Consider the following 22811-nt stretch of genomic DNA (forward strand, 5'->3'; position numbering starts at 1 on the left):
TCACATCCAACTGGTATCTGAATAATAAAGCAAATCCCCCACAGGATAAAGCTGATGTATGAGAATTTGAATTTGGCTGACCTGGAAATATCTCAGTCATGGATTTCACAAGCTGCATTGTCAGAATAGGGCAGAGATAATTGTGGCTTTGACTAAAGAGCAAGGAGGACAAGCAACCATGAGATAGTGAGGATGAAAATAAACAGCCCCACTGAGGGATGCTGATTTTGGACAGGAGAAAGAAATCAGTTTGGAAGGACCTTGGTTATGTACCAGTTCTCCTCATGACCCCCAGAGCTGCTCTCTGGGAAGCCTCCTGCTCCCTGGCCCCCCAGCCACCCCCAGCTGGGGCTGGAAAAGCCCCAAGGGCAGCTCAGAATATCACAGAATCACTGGGTTGGAAGTGACCTTCAAGATCATCGAGTCCAAACCAGCCCCAACACCTCAACTGAAACCTGGAACCCAGTGCCACATCCAGGCTTTGTTAAACACACCTAGGGATGGTGACTCTACCACCACCTCCCTGGGCAGACCATTCCAGAGCTTTATCAGCTCTCTGCTGCCCTAAGCATAGCAACCCCCCTGGCCCATCCCTGCAGGTCTGCCTGTGGCACTGGAGGTGAGTCTTGGAGCACACAGGGCTGGGCAGCACCAAAGGGAGTGAGTGGGCAGCACAGAGCTGTGGGGTCTGCCCAGCTCTACTGCACCAGGGTGCCAGGACACTGACAGCCCCTGCTCCTCCACAGCACCATACACCTGACAATTGAGTTTATTTTGGTGATCCTGCCATGCTCTCTTCCCCCAGAGTGGGCTGAGAACTGAAGCTGACACCCCTGAATTAGGCTGAGCCATGGGTCTGCTCAAAATTGTGGACCCCACCTTCCTGGTCCTTGCTTTGGGACTGTTAATATCTTTTTTCCCAGTGTTAAATCCTAATTAAGACACTAACTAAGAGCAGGTGTGGCTGCAGGTGCAGCTGCTCAAGGTGTCTCCATTCCCCCTGATGGCCTCCCCAGGGCTGCTGGGAACACAAATCCTTAAAACCAGGGGCAGGACTTAAAAGTTCATCTCTGCTGCTCCTGGGCCCTGTTCTGTGCTGGCTGTCTGCTGAGGAGGGGGTTTCCTCAAAGGGAAAGCCTTTGCTCCCTCGAGGGCCAGAAGTTTAAACTCTTCCTGTCTTAGATTCCTGTCTATCTGGGATATAAACAGGTATTTTCCACTGCTGAGTTTAGCGGAATGAGCAGAATGAAAGGAGGAATCTGTTTGTTATGTGGGAGTGCTTTAAGGAAGGAATGTTTCTGGGTGTTTCAGGGTTTTCTGTTGAATCTTTTGTTTTAAAAACCAACCAAACAAAAAAGAAGATAAATGAATGTCACTGCTATTTGTGGTAACTTCTGCCTCCACTTTGCAGGAGGGATATACTGAGAAACTAGTGAGGCTATTCTTTAATCACTGTATGATTAACTAAAGAGGTGTTTCCCTTCAATACTTTTGGAGCAGCTGGCTTCAGTTCCTGCTGGAGGAAGCTGCCTGAGAGGAGCTGGAGCCAGGGAGGTCAGAAGGAGTGGCTGAAGTGGGCACTCAGCACAGGTGTATGTGTAAATCCGCTGCAGTCCTGGGGAGACATGGGGTTTTAGCCAGGTGGTTGTAGCAGCCTGTTCCCCTGAGTGAACAGACTGACATTTTCAATTTAAAATTCTGTGGTTAAATTAATGAAGTTAAGCTTTTGATTATGGAGATTGATTTCCTCTAAGAGATGGACAAAGTAGTCATTTTAAGGTCCTTTGCCTTCAATTTTGCCTTCAAGAGGCAAAACAGAAAAGCATAAAGGAAAATTTGCAGATGGAGAAGGGAAGATGAGAATGCAGGCACTTTAACTGGGCACTAGACCTTCCTTGAGAAAAACACTGTTAAGGAGAAGTTATGTTCATTGGGAGCCATGTTCTAAAATAACTTCAGTGTATTTTGTAGGTCTAAGGGTAGTAAATACATGCATGTTTCTGCTTCTTACAGAACTAAGTCCTGCTGGCCCAGTGGGCACTGGGATGTAAAAGGAGACATGTATGTGACTGTGGGCTGCACCATGTGAACACTCAGGGCTCCTCCTTGGGAGGGTCAGCAACTCTGGGCCCTCTCTAAAGGACCCATCTGGGTCTGGGCAAAGGCACTATTGGTTTTTTAATCTCTAATGAAAAGTAAGGGGTGCATTTGCAATTAAATTGTGAGACTTTTTGCACTTGATGACTTTCAAGGCTTGACACATTTTTGTTTAGACATATGAGAGTTAATACAAACCTCATGTACCACCCACTTGCATTCCAGCCTGGCTTGATTTCCAGGGTGTGAAAGGGCTCCCTTAGAAGTTGTTAAGCTCAGGGACATAAGTATGGAAACAAATATTTTTTGGTGGGGACTAATGGAATGACTCCTATTGCAGAAGCTTGCAATAAAAATATGGGAGGTCTGGCATTTTGTGTTCCTAGAATTTGGTAGGCAAGCTCTTTCCAGTATTTTAACCCTTCCCTGAGGTGTGGCCCCTGCAGGTCTCCCCTGTTTAATGGACATTCTCGAATAAGTATTTCTGGCTGTGCTCATCATGAAGCACATGGTGAGGGCTCCTCTCTGAGATGAGCCACTCTCCACTGCTGGGGTCTCTGAGATGGCACCCCCTGCACTGCTCCCCACCCCTCAGCAAGGGTGTTCCATTTCCTCTTTTGTCACAAGGTGTGGCTTTCCTATTTTTTTATTTTACCCTTGATTTCTCTTCAAGAGTGGTATGGTGTGCTGAGGGGAGGGAAAGCCAGCTGACTTCATCTGGATGTCACTTGAAGACAGTCCAAATGCTGAAGTTTTCTCAAGTTCTGCCTTGACAGTAACTCCTCCTTGAGGAGCATGAGGCTGTGCTGGTAGGAACCTGGGGGCTGCCATGTTCCCATCAGGCCCTGGGCTGGGAGAGACCTCACCAGGCTGAGCTCTGTGCTGGAATGAACTGGGCCTTTATTGAATTTTATCATGTTGTTACCTATATTCTGGCTTAGAGGGGTAGGACTCTGAAGTTGCATATTTTAAAGCATCTTTTTTAAAAAAGACTCTGTATTAAAAAGGGACTCTGACTTAAAAAAGACTCTGAAAGTGCGCCAAGCAGGGGAGTGAGGCTTCTGCTCCACAGAGCCCCGTGTAGCTCAGCTGAGCAGGCTGAGGAGCCCAGCCATGCTGCTGCTCTGTAGCCCACTGTATTTCCAAACTGGCATTCCTCAGGGAAACTGGGATGTGAGGAATGCCAGCTGTTCTGGCCTAGGGGAAGGTGCAGGAGTGATGGGCATGGCTGGGGGACCAAGGGCTGAGGCCTGACTGTGTTTGCCCTGTTCCATTCCAGCCTGTTCAGCTGATAAAGCACATTGGTCTCAGGAAAGAAAAAAGGACCTGGCAAGGGGCTAGTTAATGCAAAAAGCGCCAAGGAGCCTGGAATGATGCAAAAGGCACACAAGTTAGACATGGAAAACTCCCCAAAAGCTTGTCCCGTGTACAGCTCCCCATTGCATCATTCCTTCTCTCATCTCTGGCACAGGCTCCTTGGGAGCAGGGCTGTTTTTCCTGGAGCACACTGGCAGGGCAGGGTGGTCTTGGAGGCCAAGGTTGTAATGGCTGGGCCTGAGAGTAAGGTGGGCTTGGAAAGAGAAATGCTGCTAAAGCAATTGAGTGAGCTTGTGGTGGGGTGGCTGTGATGTTTTAAGCTCCTGGGTTTGCTGCCTACCATCTCCTGTTTGCACAGCACTTAGCCAGGGGAAGGGAATCCTCCAGGCTGAGCCCTGGAGGGGTGGTGATGCCTGCAATCCCAGTCCAGCATGGGAAAGCATGGCAGCAGCCTTGGGCACAGAGGCTCCTGGTCTGTGTCCTGGGTGCTCACACAGGCCTTTGGAGGAGGAGGCACAGATAAACCCTGGCCATAAACATGTGGTGGAGTATTTTTCTCTACGTTTGACTGGAAACTGATTAAGCTGTGGAACAAGAATTTCTCTTTCAAATCTTGCTTTGCAGCTTCCAAATAGCTCTGTGTAACCTGGGGCTGCAGTGGCCTTCTGTGACTATTATTATTATCTTATTATTATATTATTGTCAGCACCTCAACTCAGAGCACCTTTGATTGTGACAGCAAGCTCAGTTAGTTAATTATGGGTTCCTTGATAACCTTGAATTCTGTGTCCTCATGACTTTTTATTCATGAGCATATTTGAAGACTATTTTGTGGTAGTAATCTGGAACAAGAGTCTTTTTTTTTTTTTTTTCAACAACTACATGAGTGCTCTCTTGAAAATTCCGACTTGAAGTTTTGCTTGTGATTGCCTGTGTTAGTTGTAGATATAAGACAGAAAATGTGCAGTTTGGGAGCTAATGTGTAATTAATGTTAATTTAATTAATACTGAAGGGAATAGTAAGTAGGCCAGTTCTAAAATTCTGCTAGTTTAAAAGTAGACACTAGGAGATAAATGTTTGTGTGTTAAATTGACTTCTATTTATAGACAGGAGGCAATGCACTTTGGTTTAAACACTAAAGTTATGTGTCTGTGAGCTGCTCCTGTGCTGTCGGGACCAGGATTTTACAGGATACCAATCCTGCACAAGTATTCAGTGACACTGCAATGCTCTTTACAGTAATCTTTCCACCAGAGAATTATTCTCTCTGGAGGAACCTGTACATTATCTCTGGTTTTAAATCTATCACTTGCACCTACATGTCTTAGAAATAGTTAGCTAGTTCAGGGGGTTAACTTCCAATTCCAGGATAAATTATCCAGCTCTCTTTAAGGTAAATTCAGAGAAAAAAAAAATGATAGATATTTGTGTGATTTGTTGAGAAGTTCTAAAATAATTGAAGGGCTTTTTACTAATCAGAAGTATTTCACAAAAGTGCTTCAATTTCTTTTTTTATAAGGTTGGGAAATTTGTAGTCCAAATTAAACTGTTCCTCTGGGAAGCAGGAAGCTTGTTTCCCCAAATATGTTTATTTAAGGAAATCTATAGTTATTGTCAGTACCTTGTGCTCATCTGCTACAAAATTACATATTCAAGTGTACGATTTAACTCATTTCCACACAGCCCCGAACGTTCGTTCTGAGCTATGCCGACTGTCGCGATGTAGCCAGGATTTACCAGGTCGTGTTGGTGCCAGGAGAGGGCACCAGACATCAGTGACAGCGCCGGTGTCCTGCTGTGGCACGGCAGAGGCGGCCGCCCCTCCTGGCTACCGGCAGGGCAAGGCTGGCCCCTTCCCTGGGGTGGCAGCTCTTGGGCAGAGTGACCTTGTCATTGTCCAGTGCTTGTGCATTCTGTTAAAGCTGCCATACCTGGGCTTTTGGGGCACGGGGGCTTTGCCCGTGTGGGCTTTTGGGAATGAAGTTTATGTGGGTTTTGGGCCTGGGGGTTTGGACATGAAGGAATGATCCAAGTCTGAGACTTCCAAAGGAAGGGGGAGGCAGTCAGGAGCTGAACTCTGCCTGCCACGGGGACCTGTGTCCTGTAAAGCCCCATGGCAGTGCCAGGCTGGGGCACAGCTGTGCAGGAGAGAGGCTGTGCAGGTGAACCCTTCTCCTCGGGCAGGAAGTGCAGGAGTGCCCTGGGGTCAGAGAAGGGTGACCCAGGATGTGTCCCCAGGGTCTGGTCTGGGGTGACATCCCTGCCTATGGCAGTGCTGTCCCATATTTCTCTCCCTCTTCTCTCCAGAGGCTGCTCTTTGTCTGTTGCTTTGCCTTATTAAAGTGGTTGGGAACTTGGTGGACTTTTCCTGTAATCCAGTCAATTATTTTTTGAATAAAATAGAGTTTCTCTTTAGAACCCTATGAATAATTAAACTGTAATTCTGATCTTCTGTTAATGGAAAATAAATGTCTACAGAGACGTGTCACAGTGGAACCTTAATTATTATACCTAGAGAATACTTACAGCTGACTTTTTTCCACACCTATATAGAAATGCATTAATAATATTTAGGCTGAAATACAGAATTTGATTGCCCCTAGTTTCCTCTAATTCTTTGGAATGAACTATTAGCTCCTATTATTGGCTACACTTCCACTCTTCAGAAGCTTTAACTAACTGAATGTATCAGGATTTCATAGCATGGTTATCATCCCTTTTCTATTTTACTCTGATCCTGTGCCTTTATGGATTCTTTGACTCTCTTGACTTCACTGGGAATTGGGGATAGCCAGCTCTTCAAAGACTTGGCCTCACAGTTAATTTGCGTGCTGAAATTGGCATTTCTATTAAATTACAAAAAAAGGCTGTCTTGGTGAGACCCGTAAAAGTTCCTGCACCATGAGCAGAGCTCTGATTCAGCTGCAGGAGTGAGATCTGACTTTAGGAGCTGATGTAAAAACACTTCTATGTAGACGCTCTTATAGCTTTCAGATTGCCAGCTACCAAAATACTCTATTGGACATCCTTTTCTTTTTCTAAATACTTAGTTTCAAATTCTGTTTTAACCAATATATTATCTTCTTCTTAACTTTGGGTGCAGCCTGTGTCTAAGCTGCTTGTTTTGCTTCCTGGAATAGACACCTTGCAGACAGGTGTCACTGAGTGGTCTGAGTATTCCAGAAACTGGTTAGTCATTCCCTTGGGGATGGACAAGGTCATCGACTGCCTGAATAAAACTTCCATCATGTTGAACCAAGTCTAGCGAGCAGCCCAGTAGAGGCTGATGAAGCCTTGGGTGGCATTCTCTTGCTCTCTGTTCTTGAGCAGGTGTGGAAATGTGAGTGCTGGGAGAAACCCTTATCTGAGCACCTGAAGCTGAGCTAGGACCAGCCCCTGGCCAGGCAGGAGCTTTCTGTGCCTGCAAAGCTTCACTCTCCTGTCCTTAGAGCAGAGCTGTCTTTTGTTGGGTTTTTTAACTGCTTCAAGTAGTGGCACAACATCTATTAATGTGTTTCTGTAGAGGTTTTTGTACCAGCAGGATTATTTTGATGGCCTTTGCTTTGTTTTGTCCAAATTAGGTGAAGGAGTTTCAAGCTGTTGGATAATTATTCCCAAAACTAAGAGTGTGTGTCAGGCTTAATTGTTATTCTTGAAAGCACCGAGCAGCTCAAAGGAAAACTTCACCCCACAAACTCTGTTTTTGCTAGCTTGGGAGCCAAAAGCAATGGTACCATTGCCCCAGCTCTTGCTGTGAGTGAGCATCCTTTACAGTCTAAAATTGTGCACTTACCCTTCCATCCTGATATATTAAAGCTGTCTCTGTTTTCTGTCCTTAAACTAACAGGGCTCCCTGACAGCTTCCCTGTCTTGTCCCCTCTCTAATCTCTTCTGTGGTCTGGAATTTGTGCAGCAGCTTCAGCTAGCAAAGGCTGAGCAACAGCACTTGCCATGAGTCTTCTTGCATGGACCTAATAAAGTATTCCTGGCCACAAGTTGTGTGAAATACTGCAGAGCACCTGCAGGAGGGAATTAATTTACCCCTCCTGAATTGTGGTTCTTCAATTAATCTTTACACTGGGCACATATATCAATAGCACATAGTTCATACAGGGTGACAACAATGCTAAGAAATGATAAGAAAATTAGGATTGAAGCTGGACTGAATTTTTATAAAGAGGCATAAAGCCAGGCATGAATATTTACTTGTTTTCTTTTGTGTTGTGCCTGACCTTGGCCCAAGTTTTGAAAGTCTCTGTGAGACCTGAGATTGTCTTGTCAAACTCAAACCTCAGCTATTGCCAAAGAGTTTGAGGAGGATTTTTGTTCCCTGTTACCTGTCTCAATTTTCTGAAACAACTGGTTTCTTTCATAATATTTTCCTGATTTTTATTAGCCACAAGATCCTGAAGGCACCAAATGCTAACCCTGACTCTGGTTCCAGTCTTCATCTGCAGGAGGTGCAGATGTGTGGTACTGCAGGCTCTGGGGGTCTTGACTGAGTGTAAAACCAGTAGTGAGGGAGGAACTGTGGCATTTCATCTTAATAGATCCAAGACAGAAAAGGATGTCTGTGTTCAGCAAAGGCTTTGCACTCCCTGCTCAGAGTGACAAAATTAAGAATCTTTAATTTATCTGGCTGTTCTCCTTACTGCAGATATTAGGCAAGAGCCCTTTCTGTCCACTAAGGGTAGGGGATGACACCTGGTCCTGCTGCTGCAGAGGGGACAGTCACCCCTGGGTGACACCCTGAGGTGTTCTGAAGGAAGAGCCTTGCTCATAAGTGTGAGGGCTCTCCTCGGTTTTGCTGCCCAGCCCCTGAGTTGCTGAGGGACTTTAGCTTTAGCTGGGTCTGCTGTGCTCAGTAAGCTTTGTCTTGACTTCAGGGCAGATTTTAACCTGGAATACTACAAGTGATTGCCTTATGCAAGCTGCCACTTCAGGGTGACAATGGGATTATGCTGAGTAGTTGGGAGAAAGGTAAATAGGCAGGAGTGCCTTTCCTGTTTGTGGTTCCAGATTATCTAGGATCACCTCACCTCCTCAGCTCTGCTGTTTTAGAGGGCACAGGTTTAGGAGGAGTTCATGACCCACCCCTCAACCTTCTTGCACCAGCAGAGCCTGGTGTGATGAGGAAAGAGCTTGGCAGTTTCTTGGAGGTGAAACAGCCAAGCACAAGGACAGTAAATCAAAATAGATGTGACCTGAACTGCATGGGCTCCTGCTCCAGTCCCAGTGCAGCTGGCTGCAGCCTTAGCATGAAGTCACATTGTACCTTCTGCATGTTGGCTTTTGAAGAATGTGTAATCGTTGGGGTTTGTCTATCCTTTAAAATAAACTTTCCGGGCTTTCAGGCTTTGTGGCAGAATTTATTCCTCATTGACTTTGTTGAAGCCTCACTGTTAAAATAGCTATATGTTATCTGATTATCCAGACTACCTATGTAACTTCCACATGTTTTCTTCCAGCCTGGTTGCTTATTACTCTTCTTTCTGCTGGGCTAATAATGCCACCTTAATGCCCATATGAATCTTTTTTCCTCTGCAAGCGTCACTGTTCCCTATTCTCACCTTTTTTTTTTTTTTTTCATGTGAAATGCTTAATTAAGTTCTTCCTTTCACCATCAGAATCCTTTCTTAAACATTTGTTTTTTGCCAGTAATGCTGAATCCATGTTCCCCTTTATGCACAGGTGCAGGTGGAATGGCACATGGGTCAAACCATGGCAGTGTCACTGAGAAGCACCAGAACTGCCCTGTCCTGCTCTTGCCTTTTCCTAGGGCTGCATTCCCACTAGAGGCTTCCTCTCAGTGTGCCTGTTTCATGCACAGCAGGAGCTCTGTTCCCTTGTGTGATGTGCTGTGGCACTGCTGCTGTGTTCCCCAGAACACCACAGCCCTGGGAGGAGAGAGGGTCACTGATTTCAGTGGATTGTATCACTGGGGTGCAGCTGGTGCAGAGCAGGAGCACTTCTGCTGCATGGTTTGGTATCAAAATCTCTTGTTTTGACGCCAGAAGCTTGTTTGAAGCTGGAGGTTTTGACAGAGTGAAGAAAAAGTGGGGAATGGCTGGTAAAAAGAGAAAGTTGTAAAGTTGCTGGTTGATACATCTCATGCTTCATGGGCACTTGAGAATGTTGTCTTCATTGCAAGCTCCCAGGGGAAGCTGTGACTGAGCTAAATCAGCATCCCTGAACACTGTCCTGGTGAGCCAGTGCCCAGTTTTGCTTTGTCTGCATGTGACTGCCACTGACCCAGTGCTGCTCTGTGCCAGGAGGGCTCTTTCCCCTCCGTTAGTGCAGGGTGAGTTGCTGGGCAGCCACCACCCAGGGACAGCTGCCTGAAGGCAAGGCTGTGCTGAGGGGCAGCTGGAGCTATTTTCAGATAAATATTGTCTGCACTGTCATTTTTGTCCTTGAGAGCCCAACTGAGAAGCCAATTTTTCTGCAGTTGGTTGAAAATCACATTGCATCAAACAAATAAATGTTCTGGCTGTGCTTATTGCTATCCTGGGGGGAAGGGAAGTCATTAGGTAGCACTAAAATAAATGTGGACTACTCTGTCCAATCTGGCATGAAACAAGAGCTCCCCCAGGTCTGTGTGAGTGTCTCCCCAGCTGTGACACACACTGGAGGCACTGGCATTTGAGGTGGGGGATGGACAGGCTAATGCTGAAGTCTGTGCTCATCCAAAGGCAGATTCCAGGTCGAGCCCAGGGCAGGCAGCTCTGCCAGTCCAGTTCAGAAGGCAGGCCTGCAGCATGCTTGCAGGCTGTCTGCAGGCTTGCTCTAAGAGTATTTTAAGTATGTTGCCCTTGGTTTTAGTTTCATGGATAATTTTAGAAAGTGTATGCCTGGGTCTCTAATTTCCAAATTACTGCTGCTGTTCCATGTGTCAGATGGTATCTGTTCTTTCGTGACAAAATTTTCTCATCATCACCAGTGACACTCAATACTTTTACTCCAATGTTGCTACTTTTAGTTCCTTGGAGAGCTGCAGAGCTTGCTGTGCTGACTGATGTGCCCATGGTGGGGGAGGAGGCAGTGGGAGCAGAGGCACTTTTTGGCCTCTTTTGTTATAGAATGTCAATATCTACACTTCAACACAGGATAGTGAAGGAGGGTTGGAAACATCAGCAGTGTTGAGTTCAAACTCAAAGTCTGTGAGTGTATTTTTTAGACACGTGGTGGACAAATGCAACTTGACACGTTGGTGTCCTTTAGGTGCTCACAATCCACGTGCAGATGTTGAGTTCATCTGTCTCCCCTTCAGCCCCACTTGCATCACAGTGCTGACACCACCTCTGTTTCCATAGCAACTGGAACATCTGTGTGTGTGTGTGGACAGCCCAGCTGCAGCCAGGTGACAGTCTGGGCCCCTGGGCTGCCCTGTCAGGCACCCTGGCCTGCTAGGAAGCTCTCCTTCCACATGTTTGTTCTGCAGGGCTTTAAAGAAGATTATTTGCACAGTCAGAGATGGAGCTGCACCTTCAGGTAAAGTGGTCCATTGCCCCTTCTTGTATACCTCATCAGGCTGTAAGTACTGTGGACTAAAACTTTCCAGTTTGCGTATCTGCATCCAGCCAGATGTTTTTGGGAAGCTTCAGTAACAATGGCACCTGTATTTATATACTATTTATTTAATAAACTTTTCTTTAGAAAGGTTTAAGACTACTGGGTTGTGGACTAAGCTTTCCAGTGCAGAATGCTTTGGTCTAATGGGATGGCTTCTGCTTCTGTGGGGAAGAGCCATCCAAACATGACCAAGTGAGAGGTCTTAACATGCTTTCCAGTCTTGCAGACTGAAATTATTTGGTTTGGTAGCTGCTTCCCAGTTCATCCTGACAATGCCAGAGCTTGGCTCCTAGGGTGTGTAGCCCACATTTCCCCAGAAAAGTGATTTTCCACCTCCTTTTCTGTGGCTGTGTGACAACCTGGAACTGGAGGATGACTGTGGCTGGTCTGCAGAAAGGATGAAAGCTAAATGGAGAGATGGGAAAAGAAAACTAGTAGTGAGAAGTCTCGAGAGCTGGATGTGGAAGAGTGAGTAACTTTAAGACAGGCAGGCCTATGAAACCACACAAAAGCAGGTGGAATGGTGAGGTCTCAGAGGAGAAGGAGGGTGTGCTGTGGTGGGATGAAGGTTACCTCATGACCTTCTGTTGCCCCTTGAGTGCAGGAGTAGGGGATGACATTTCCAGCTGTGTGCTCACCCCTACCCTGGCTGTGCCTGGGGTCTGACTGCACCTCCTGCCACAAGAATCACTTCACCCCTGAGCCTGAGGGGTGTGTGAGCTAAGGGGAGTGCAGGAGAAGCTGAGAACTGCAGGGAGAAGGGGTAAGATGTATGGAAGGGGAGTTTGAGCCTTGTCTCTTATCTGTGCCCTCCCTAGGTTCCTGTGGAAGTGAGTCAGCACCATCTCCTATTTGGATGTCCATTATTTTCAGTAGTTCTGCTCAGTGCCCAGAGTCCTGGACTTCCCCTTGAGCCAGTTTTGACTACAAATTGTTCTGTGTCAAGAGGTCTGAAAGTTGCTGTTAGCTGGCTGAGATGAAGGTCTGGAGTGCATTATCTTAGGTGCAGAGTCTGTTTTGTATACCCAGTAAAAGCACCTCATCTCCCTGTTTTATTGTGAGAATAATTTGTTTGAAGTGCTTGGATTCAAGAGCTGAGCACTGGAAGAAGCCATAAAGAAATATTTTTTTTTCTTTAGTGCGTGCTTTGAGCAGTGTGCAGTAAAGAAGGGTAAGTACTAGTCACAGGAGATCAAATGTAATATTGTCATTTTTTCTGTGTCTTGAATAAGATGGGGAACTTCTGGAGAAAAATAAGATGTGATCATGTAATTAGACTGTATTATCATACAGGCTTTTCAGGAAGCAACACAAAAGCTCAGCAGACCTCTGAACTATTAAACACCTGGCTTTGCAACCTTGCTAAAGTGTTTTTAATATAGATAGGAGCGGTATAATACCTAAGACTGAAATAGCTCTGGTTGCTAGGATTGACCTTTTCATTACTTGTTCAGCATCCCAGCACCAGATAAATTTGTTACTTCTATAAAAAGATTAAAATAGAGTGAAGAAGCAATTTCCAGAAGGATTTTAAGTACTCATTGATGGGGACTTCAGTGCTTCTGAAAAATACTTTTCTCCTCTTTGCAAATACCATGGTGTGATGTTTTGGCATTATAGAATGATTAGGGCAGTTAATTGCAGTAACCCACACTGCACTCATTTAAGAACCTGTTGTAAGCTAACACTCATACCAAAGTTTGCTGGAAACCTCTTTCATTTAATATCTTGTGGTTAGATAGGTGAAAAAAAGCTGTGGAATGAGGGGTGTCTCAGCATGGCTGTGCTGACTAGAAGATGGTTTATGGATGTTTTGTTGCTGAGCACTCTGCCTGTGTACCAGTGATGGGTGCTGCAGGAATTTTCTGCGATGGAGCAGAAGGAAGGGGTGGGCTGAGTGCAGAACACAGGGTCACAGGAAGGTCTGATGCACAATTCTTCTTGGGGAAGAGAAGCCTGGCAGTTCATGGCTGCATCTCTAGCAACAGTCCTTAGGGAAGGAAATACTGGATTCATTGGGTCCTTCCATGAATTGTCAGTATGGTCTGGGGTTGTGAAAACCATAAAGCTTGAGAGAAGGTTGTTGCAAGATAAAGTTTCCACTTTTATTTTTTAAAGTATATTGAAAGTAGGCTTTAAAAATGTCTGGTACCTTCATATGTGTAGTATGATCCTCCTCATCATTACAGGAGAAAGCTTGTAGTTTTTCAAGGAAATAATGTGAGATTATAATGTTAATTTCAGCAAGCTCATTGTTTTCACTTGTTCCCTTTGAAATTCTGTGTTGCAGTCTGATGCAGGTCTCATTCTCATGATGTGCCCACCATTTCCGGAGGCCCCACTCTTCCCATACCTTGATATCTCACAGCTGTTCTTGAGCCAGAATTAGCACCCTGAAATACCCAGGAATAAGAGGAGTTGCATCACCTACTCTTTGGTGCTCAATGACACCATCCCTCTGGGTTGTTCCCAGTTTGCTGTGTTCTCCAAGTTCTCCAAACTGCTGCTGTGTTACCTTAAAATAATTGTCTGATTGTAGATGAGATTACACTGGTGTGGGTCAGGGTGAATTTTGTGAAAGTCTGGAATGCAAAATTCTGACAAGTAGGGAGGCCTGGTGGTGCTTGTACAATCTCACAGTGCTTTACAGAGGTGTACTAGGCAGAGGGGTTTAGTCTGTGGCTTAGGTTTGGCACTGCTTGTTTAACAGTTGGACTTGACCTTTAAGGTCTTTTCCAAACTTAAATAATTCTATGATTCTGCCTGAGGGAGGGCGACAAGACTCAGCCAATGAGCTTCTCTGTTGTTATGCAGGCTTGCAGTTCTCTAGGTCCTAGATTTGTGATAACAGATTTCCTACACAAAGAAGTAGATCTGTTTGCAATTCCTTCTTAATTTGGGTTTGCTAAGACACTCTTGTATAAGCTCATCCTGGCTTTATGTGGCTGTAAATAATGCTTGCCATTGTAGCTGGCATAAGGAAGGACATTGCAGCAGGAAAGATGTCACATTGGGTTTTCTGCCAAGACGTGATTTTTAGGAAAAACGGCAGGAACAGAACATTCAACAGCCCTTAATTGTGACTTGAAAAAGTGCAGATGTTGGGAAGAGCTTTTGGAGGAATGTTTTTGTAGTAGTTCTGCACAGTGTGAACTGCATCTGAACTACTGAAAACTTTGCAGTTTTGTAATCTAGACTCAGTTCTTCATCTTTTACTGCCACCACTTAGGTTTTTATATCAGTCTAGCACATTGGAAAACCTTTCAGACCTCCATTTGGTCTGACCTCCAAACCTGAGTGCTGTGTGCACAGATAAGCCCCAAACATCTCACAAAGCTGGATTGTCCTCTTCTGTCCACCAACTCTGAAACCTAGGAATGGGAGGACTGGGGAACCTTTATTCCTCTGATTTCTTTTCCTAGGGTGAAAATGCTGCAAAGGACTTCCTTTGCATTTGGTTCAGAGGTTACTCCCAGCTGAGGCTCTGCACATCCGTAGTCTGAGGTTCCTCTTGGAATCCTCGATTTACAGGGGGACTAGGGCTGCTGTCAGAGCAGCTGATCACATCCTTCCTCCTGAAGTGCCCAAGTGAGGCTGCTGTGGCCAGCAGGGTCACCTGGGCCACCCCTGGAGTTGTGTGGCAGGCAGGGCTGGAAGGGTGCACAGGTGACAAACCAGCACAAACCCCTGAGAGCTCAGTGTCCCCTCCTCAGGTCCCTGTGCAGGATCTCCCCAACAAGGCTGATGTGGAGCAGGGAGAGGGTGAGTTTTTAAAGCATAGCAGGAATGTGTGATACAACAGATGAGAGTTGGGCCTTACAGGCTTCAGCATTTACTGGCTAACAATGTTGCTGGCTGATTGAGGAAAATTATATAGGTCACTGAAAACACAATTTTTGGTGCTCATTTGCTTTGCTGCTACTAATATTTGAAGTTCTGGAATTCAAAACAAAATTTTTCCTGGTTTTGAAATTGTCTGTGGTGTGCAGCTGACCACCTGGAGAGCAGAAATTCAGTGCATCAACAGAAAGAAAGGGTTTCTTTTTTTTCAGTGTAATGAATATTTACCAGTCAGCACATCTGACAGGCTTTTAGTAGTAAATATCACTTGAAACCAACTGCTGGAATCCCTGACTGTAATAACAGAAGGGAATGAATGGAAAAGAAAATTCACATTCCAAATTCTTCCAGAGTAAGTTATTAAAAATAACAAATTCGGAGTAGGACTAGGAACAGGCTTATCAGCACCTGGAGAATGATGAATTTTATGATTGCTAAAAGCTGTTTGTGCTGTTTTAAGTAATGTTAGTGTCTGGCACATGCTGACCTTGGAAGTGGCCAGTAATCCCAATAAATACTGAGAGGAAGCTGACTCGGTTCCTTGGGTATAAAAACCTGGGAATGTCAGCCCTGAACAGTTTTGACAGCTATCACTTGCTACCTTCTCTGACTTTACTCCCCACTGCCTTATTTTTCTTCCTTCTGTCAACCTCATGTGGACATTTATGTGCAGAAATGGTAACAGATAATTTCTGTGGTTTTTCAGTGGAATAACTACAGATCCTATTGGAGACAAGAAAAACCTGTCTGAAGGACTGTCTGGGAGGCAGTTCTTGATCTAAGCCCTGGGCTCAGCTCAGGACTTCCTGAGTAATCTGGAGGCAAAGTGTTTAACCTGTCTGTTCCCCACCTATAAGCTCAGGCTAATAATGCTTCCTCTAGACACACAGGGTGAAGGATCTGGAGGCCTTGGTTTTAGCTTGGAAAGCCACTGTACTGCAGGAAAAGCAGCAAAACAAGATCAGCAGTGGAGCACATTGTTTGTCCAACAGACTTGGACAGGGCAAAGCTTTAGCCCATTTTGGGCAACAGGAGGAATGAAGGCAAGAGCAAATGCACTCACATAATCTCCTTTTTTAGCTCTAGTCAGTTTGGCATCAACTGTATGTGCTTTACCTTTGCAGCTGGGGGCTTCTGCTTGAGCTGAGCTGAGTCCCACTGGTTCATCACAGAAGAGTTCTTTGGAGCTGCTCCGGTGTCAGGGTGATTACACTGCAGTGCATCCAGCTGAGATAGACTTCAGGGACCAAAAAAACTGTGGGAATAACCACATGAATGCCTGCATCTGGTCTTGACCAGGACATGCTCTGGTTACTGTTCAGCATCCTGCAGCTACAGCATTTCATTGAGCTGGCACCAAGCTGGCCTATGCCTCCGAATGACAGATTTCAGGTTTGGGAATTATGTACCTAAAAATCTTAATTTTAGGCTGTGGCTTCCTGCACAGAATGCAGCAGAGTGGAAAGAGTCCTGCCCCAGGACTCTTGCATGCTACACTAGCTCTGTTTCCTGTAGGACAGAGATGCAGAATATGATTATGCATTTATATTTTGATAATGCTAAAGACCCACATGTTTAATGTCTTTTGTACTTGGTTCTGTATAACTGTATAAACTTGGTGCTGAAAGCAATGACTTCAAAATCAAAATGAGAATAAAACAGGCAACGAAACAAAAATTAAGTGATAGGGAAAAAATTAAGGAAACATTCTTTCTTTGATGAGATCAATAATATATATCAAAAATATATCTGCAATATATTTGGAAATGGCACAGGTTTCCAAACTCCTCCCCTTAAAAACAGCCTGCTTCCCATAGCAAAACAAGAACAAGTGTTTGATCTATAATCTCATGCTGGTGAGGATTAGGCACATCTGCACTGCAGGAGACTGAACAATTTCTATGTACCCAAGCCAGCTATAAATGGGCTCCTTTGGAGGCCACTACCAAGCAGGTGAGGACAGGCAGATGGCTCTGGGCTCCTGGGGAGACCTGTGGGGTTTGTGGGGTGAACCCTGTGCTGCTGAGAGCTGCACAGACACTGCTCTGTGCTCCTGGCCCAAAGGGTAACCTGGCCCATCACACCTGGGCTACTGCTGCAGCAGCCTTGGGCTAAAGAGGTGCTTCTGAGATAGCCAAGAAGGCAAAGACAATCAGAGAGAAAATTTGGGCCACACAGAAGTTGCGGGGGACATGGAAAAGTACTGTGGTGAATTGGTGAACTGGAAAAGCTGGCTTCAGCTTTCCTTGATGCTGTATGTGGGGGGTCACTGTCAATGTTTGAAAAGGGACACAACAGCCCTGGGGCTTTCCTAAGGAGAACCAGACCCTCTGAACACTTCCTTGCACTGGAAAATATGGGAAATCGGGCACTACTACCAACTGAGTTTTTCTGATTGGTGCTTGCTTGTGGAATTTAATAGCAAGACTACTCCTAGTTAAGATAAGTGTCTGTAAGAATCACTTTAATCCTCACATCCCTTAGTTCTCAGATTGTCTCTGCTTCCTTTGTGACAATTGGCACTCATTATGTCACAAGTGCAAATTGCCACAGTGTGTTTTCTGAAGTTTGTTGTAATGAGGAAGGAATTCAGATACCATCAATACCTCATCATTTTGCACTGATTGTTAGTGGGAACCAGCAAAATCAGATACAGCTTTTCTGTATTAAGTGTATAAACAGTCCATGGGATCAAAACCACTGACTTCAGTCGTGTCAGATTTCATGATTAAGTCCATGTTTCTAGGACAAAAAGCGAATGTGGTTGAGAATTTTGGAGAGCCCTCTGTTCTAAAGGGGCATTGAAAGGTGGACTGAGACGTTGTGGGAATCCCTTCTGCGGTGGTCTCCTGCTCCCAGCTCTCCTGGGGGAAAGGTACTGGGAAGGGAAACCTCTCCCTGTACAAGAAACTGCTTAGTTCCAAAGGAGCTGATGCAGACACAAAGCTTTGCTTTGGGTAATAGCGCTGTGCAATACTAACAGGAGTCACGAGATGGGGCTCTTTTAGCCGAATCGGCCCCAATTCCGCTTCCTTGGCCGCGGGCAGCTGATGGGGCAGCGCCGTGCCCGGGAGGATGCGCTTGGCTGGGCGGTGAGCCCGCACCTGCGGGCTGCTGTGCCCGTAACCCGGCCCTGCACCGCTCCTTTGTGCAGGCACAGCTCTGACAGCCTTTCCCCGGGCACCAGCCCAAAACAGCGTGTGTAAGCTCCAGACACGGGTTTTTCTTGTCTCCCACTGCCCCTCTGCACGGCGAGCCTCAGGGCAGAGATTCCACCCTCAGCACCGTATGTGCACCGTGAGCTTTCCTAGGGGAAGTCTTCTGGTTCATTTCGCAGATTTGTGTCCACACAGCCAGGAAAAGGTTAAAAGCACGTTCGGCTGGTGTTCAACATCTTTAAACTGGCATATCTTTTCTTTGAAATGTATAAAATGCAGCTTTAAATAAATCCTCATTCTTCTATACCGTGTGTTCTTAGATGCAAACAAGCTGAACTTTCTCCCCAGGTATTGTGTGCCTCTAAAAAGGGCTGAAATAAGAGATTCCTGTGACCTGCAACACCTAATTTAGGCTCTGTGGGACTCTGCCATCCAATAATCTCATTGCTCCAGAGCTCAGAAATAATTTTTTTGAAATTCCATTAAAATAGCAGATGTTAAAAATATGCAGCTTGTGAGAGGGAAAGCTCCCCTCCCCCTCCCAGAGGCACAGAATAATAGATAACATTAGTACGACATCTGAGTCTGTGCCTTTGTGCAGCTGAACATCTCATGGTATCTGGACTAAGTGATGATAAAGAAACCAAATTGAATGTGGCTTGGAAGATTTTGTCTGCATCTGTAATTCATCTCCTGATTCCTTTTTCGCTATGAGGGGAGAGGCACAGTGAGTGCTGTAACAAGCACCAGGCACTGCAGGTTGGATTTAGCCCTAACATGGATCCTCTGTGGGCAGAGGAGTTGCACACTGAGAATGTCCCAGGTCCCTGTTATATGTAGATTACCAGCTAATTATGCTAATTGCATTCCCAGTTTAAGTTCAGAATGGGTCAGTGCTGTTTGTTACTAAATATCAACTCATTGCAACAAGTGTGATATCTGTGATGGAGAGATTTTTAGAAGATACTCTTAAATTGCTTACACTTGATGGCTCATGTTCTTTGCCTTGCTCGAGGAATGCGCTAACACAGGGTTTACTGCAGGAACAGTAGATGTCCAGATATAAACTGCCCAGCAGCATTGCTAATATGTGTGTGTATGTAAAAAACTCCTCCAGACTATAGTGCCTCCAAAATAAGTTGGGGCGACCTTGCACCTTTGGGTTGTTTTGAAGTATGGTCATTAATCCGTATGAGTTGGGAAACCACAACTTGTCCTCCATGTATGAAAAACAGAAGAGGAGGATAAGGCTGTCTCTAAAACTCTTGGAATACAAAATGCTATATAGAAGGGAGGTTTGGGTGAGAGGAAATGCTGGATTGAAAACAGGAGGAGACTGTGGAAACTGGATAACTTGCTGCCTTGGCTTATAGCTTGGGACATGGGAATTCCAGGCTTCTGTCATGGGCATGAGTCATTCTGAAGTATGTGTGGTTACAGAAGAAAAAAGATGCAGACGGCTGCAGAAAATAATGTTTATACAACGCTCACTTAAAAATGTGTTCTTTCCAGTTGTTACATTGCTTGACACTTTAGGGCTGAGAAACCTGAACATTCTTCAGGATTTCTTCACAAATATGTATTGATGGCTCCAGGTGAACCCAGGGTCTATGGGGTTTTTGCAGTTGGCTGCTCTTACAAGAAGCTGAATTGCTGCACTTCTGGAGAGACCACAGGGAAGAGCAGATTCCTGTTGTGCCAGTCCAGCCATGCCAATGGAAATGAAGGAAAAATCCATCCTGTGGTTCTTTTAGTGCGCTTTGTGACATGGGATGTGGCATAAATATGGATGTGCTGCATGGATGCAAGGGAGCCACTTGTATGGCAGTACACAGAGCACTTCTGCACTGTAGCACCCAGAAGCAGCTTGAAACAAGTTCCTGAGCGTGTTTGGGATAGTGGGTAGGGTTACCCCAATAACTCAGAAATGAAGCATTTTCATTGTGCTAATCAGCTTTCCCTCTTAAAATGTTAATAAATGAAATGTTGTGTTTTTATAACTGAAGCACTAAATGTTTTCTGGAGTTCCCCTCTGACTTAATTGCACTGTTGGGGTAAAATTTTTATCTGTAGTAGAAATCTTCCTAAGAAGCCTATTTTAATCATTCTTTGCCATGTACAAGCACATTTATCCACAGCTGCTATGATAACTCCTAAATGAAAGTAAAACTGACACATTTGTGCTGGAATTCTGGGCTGCTCTTGTTGGATGCATGCTAAGGATCAGATGTGTAGCAGCTGCTTGCTTTATGGGTTTTTCTAAAGGTGGCTTTTCAGTGAAGTAATGCACAGTTCATCTTTCAGTGTAACTCTGCCATTGCAGAGCTGAATGACCTCCACTGCAGGAGATTCCATCTCTGAGCTGAGGGAGGGCCAAGGCAGGAACAAAGGCAGTGCAGCCAAGTGCAGGTTGTTCCTAGAAGCTATATTCAGGTTAAGTTAGCAAGTGATTAGCTTTCAAATTTGATTGATTTTCCCTCTCTAGAGAAGAGTGTTGTTAGGGTATTGTTTGTGGGGTTTGGCTGTAGTCACTGAAGAGTCCAGAACCTGAACAGCACAAACCCTATCTCCCATGAGCAAAAACTGCTTGGGCAGATGTTTCGGTACAATGAATGTGAAATGAAAGCAAGGTGCTTTATAGATTGCCCCTTTGTAGTAGGGTACAGTCCTGATGGACTGGTACTGGTAAAATCGCAGGACAGCTAATTCTGAGCTTGACCAAACCCGTCTTTTAGTATGCCATGATGAGTGGTAGTGACCTCCATATTCACTTTTGGGATGCTGATGTAGAATCCTGTAAATAATCTCAGAATCATGTAAACCTGAGGAAGTTAAATATTGTGTTGCGTTACCCTTTAAAATGAGGATGAAGACAATTCATGTTCCTGTGCTCAAAAACTGGTTGTCAAACGATGCTCACTAGAACATGAACTATGTTACCAGTTGCTGCCTTTTGGTGTGTGGAAACCACTGGAATTATTCACAGACACCTAACTCAACCTGGCACAAAGTAGTGCTTCTTTTCACAGAGAAAAATTCTTCTACTTGTTCCTGTAGAGTGTAAAAGATTTAAAATCACATTTCCTTATAGTGTTATATTTAGACTGTAGGGTGAGAAGTTATTTCAGTCCTTTAGGATTCTGGTTGTACAGAAAGCTATAGTTATGAAGTGAACTGCATGCAAAAAAGATCTTGTGAATGTGACAGGTAAATGACAGTTCTTGAGTACTTGGGTCAAGAAATGAAAATATTCTGGTTTTCATAGTGGCTGTTCTCTGCATGGTAATTTATAGATTAAGGCTGCCCTGAGATGGGTCTGCTGTGCTGTAATTAGGACTGGAACAGAAAGGCTGCACAGCAAAGAAGGTAATTCAGGTAGCTCATACAAAAGGTGGGAGGAAAGAAGCAAAATAACCTTGTTTTGCAAATAAGCTCTGAAATTGAGCAAGGACTCCCAACATAAAAAGAAGGATCAGAGCCACATTTCCTCCTCAATGAGGAGCCACATTTCCAGTGCTCATCCCTTAGGGGGTGTTTTCAGATGAACCCCTTGAGGGAAGTTGTCTCTGTGACTTTAGCCTGAAATAAGAATAAATTTAGTGAATGATATGGAGCTGACTTTTTTTTTTTTTTTTAACCTGCACTTAGCAACTTGGTTTTTTTTTCCTGTAAGCTCTTCCCTGATATACTGTAGGGAATGATTTAGAAACTGGACCACCACTTCTGTAGCAATTGCAATAAATCTCGTATGTAGCTTCCAAAATACACCTTCAAGGGCAATAAACCCACCCTGATGCTAAAACAAATTACCCCAGTGTACCCAGGACAGGTTACAGGCCAGGAATTAATTGTTTAAAGTCACTGACAATTTGTCCAGGCTGAGGTCACTTTATGAAGCTTCCTGCTGAGTGGTGAGGGCATATAGCATGTGTTCCTCCACCTGTTTAGGGGACTTGGAAATTGCCAGAGGGGTTTGAACAGACAGGTCAGGCTTGATACCTGGGAGATTTATTAGGTCTGAGCATTTCCTTTTTTTTTTTCCTAATCCCGAAGTGTGTGTTAACAATGGTCAGCGAGACTGAAGTGCCTTGATCTGTTCAGCTTTGGCTGTCTTAGGCTCCATGTGTGTAATACAAAATACAGCACTGGGTGAGCCCTGACCATACTCTAATTGCTGTTTCTAATGCCACATGTAAAGAATTAGTAACGACAGTTAATCGTGAAAAATAATCTTAACAAAGAAGGACGTTTCAGTCTTGCATCTGTTACCTATAAATGTTTCATTCTTCTGTTCAATTGTGTACTTGCTATCAGGCAATGGAATGAGAAAGGGAGGATATCAGACACTGGCTGTGTGATGGTTCCAGAAATAATAAGATGACTAAAGTAAACATTTTTGCTCTCAAGTGTTATCAAAAGATCTTCCAATTAGCAGTGTGTGCAGGCTAAATTTTCTGAAGTTTTTATTGCCAATTATTTATGAAGTAAGTAGGACAAAATGTTCTTAGGAGCTCTCATCTTCTCTATCTACTTTGTAGGCTTGCATTCTTGCCTCTTTGCATTTTTTTCTTCTTGCTTCTAGAAACTGGAGGCATTTTCTGAGGTATCCAGCACAAGTTTTAAAAACTGAAGCCCGGCTCCCCTAAGGAAAATTCCCACCCAGAGTTAGTCCAGCTGCACTTGCTTTAGAAACTTATCAGGACACTGTTTTTCTCAGGAAGGCAGGACAACATTGGAAGGATATTTTCAATCCTTAAAAAAAAGATTTACTGTGGCTCCAGTAAGCAAACAAATGGTTACAGCATGGTTACATTTGCCTGAAGTAA

General features: G+C 44.7%; 1 protein-coding gene across 2 annotated transcripts in view; it reads left to right on the top strand.

Annotated features, from left to right (window-relative positions):
- LOC128793205 (glypican-5-like) overlaps window positions 1-22811 on the top strand; it is a 434089-nt gene that overhangs the window by 17578 nt on the left and 393700 nt on the right. The window contains exon 1 of one of the 2 annotated variants that reach the window (XM_053952309.1): window positions 10791-10906. The exons of the other annotated variant lie outside the window; for it this stretch is intronic. The gene's annotated coding sequence lies outside the window, so the exon portion shown is untranslated. Of the gene's footprint in view, window positions 1-10790; window positions 10907-22811 lie in introns of those variants that run through there. 2 annotated transcript variants of the gene reach the window in all.

This window comes from Vidua chalybeata, chromosome 10 (assembly GCF_026979565.1).
Source record: "Vidua chalybeata isolate OUT-0048 chromosome 10, bVidCha1 merged haplotype, whole genome shotgun sequence".
In the NCBI taxonomy this organism is placed as follows: Eukaryota; Metazoa; Chordata; class Aves; order Passeriformes; family Viduidae; genus Vidua; species Vidua chalybeata.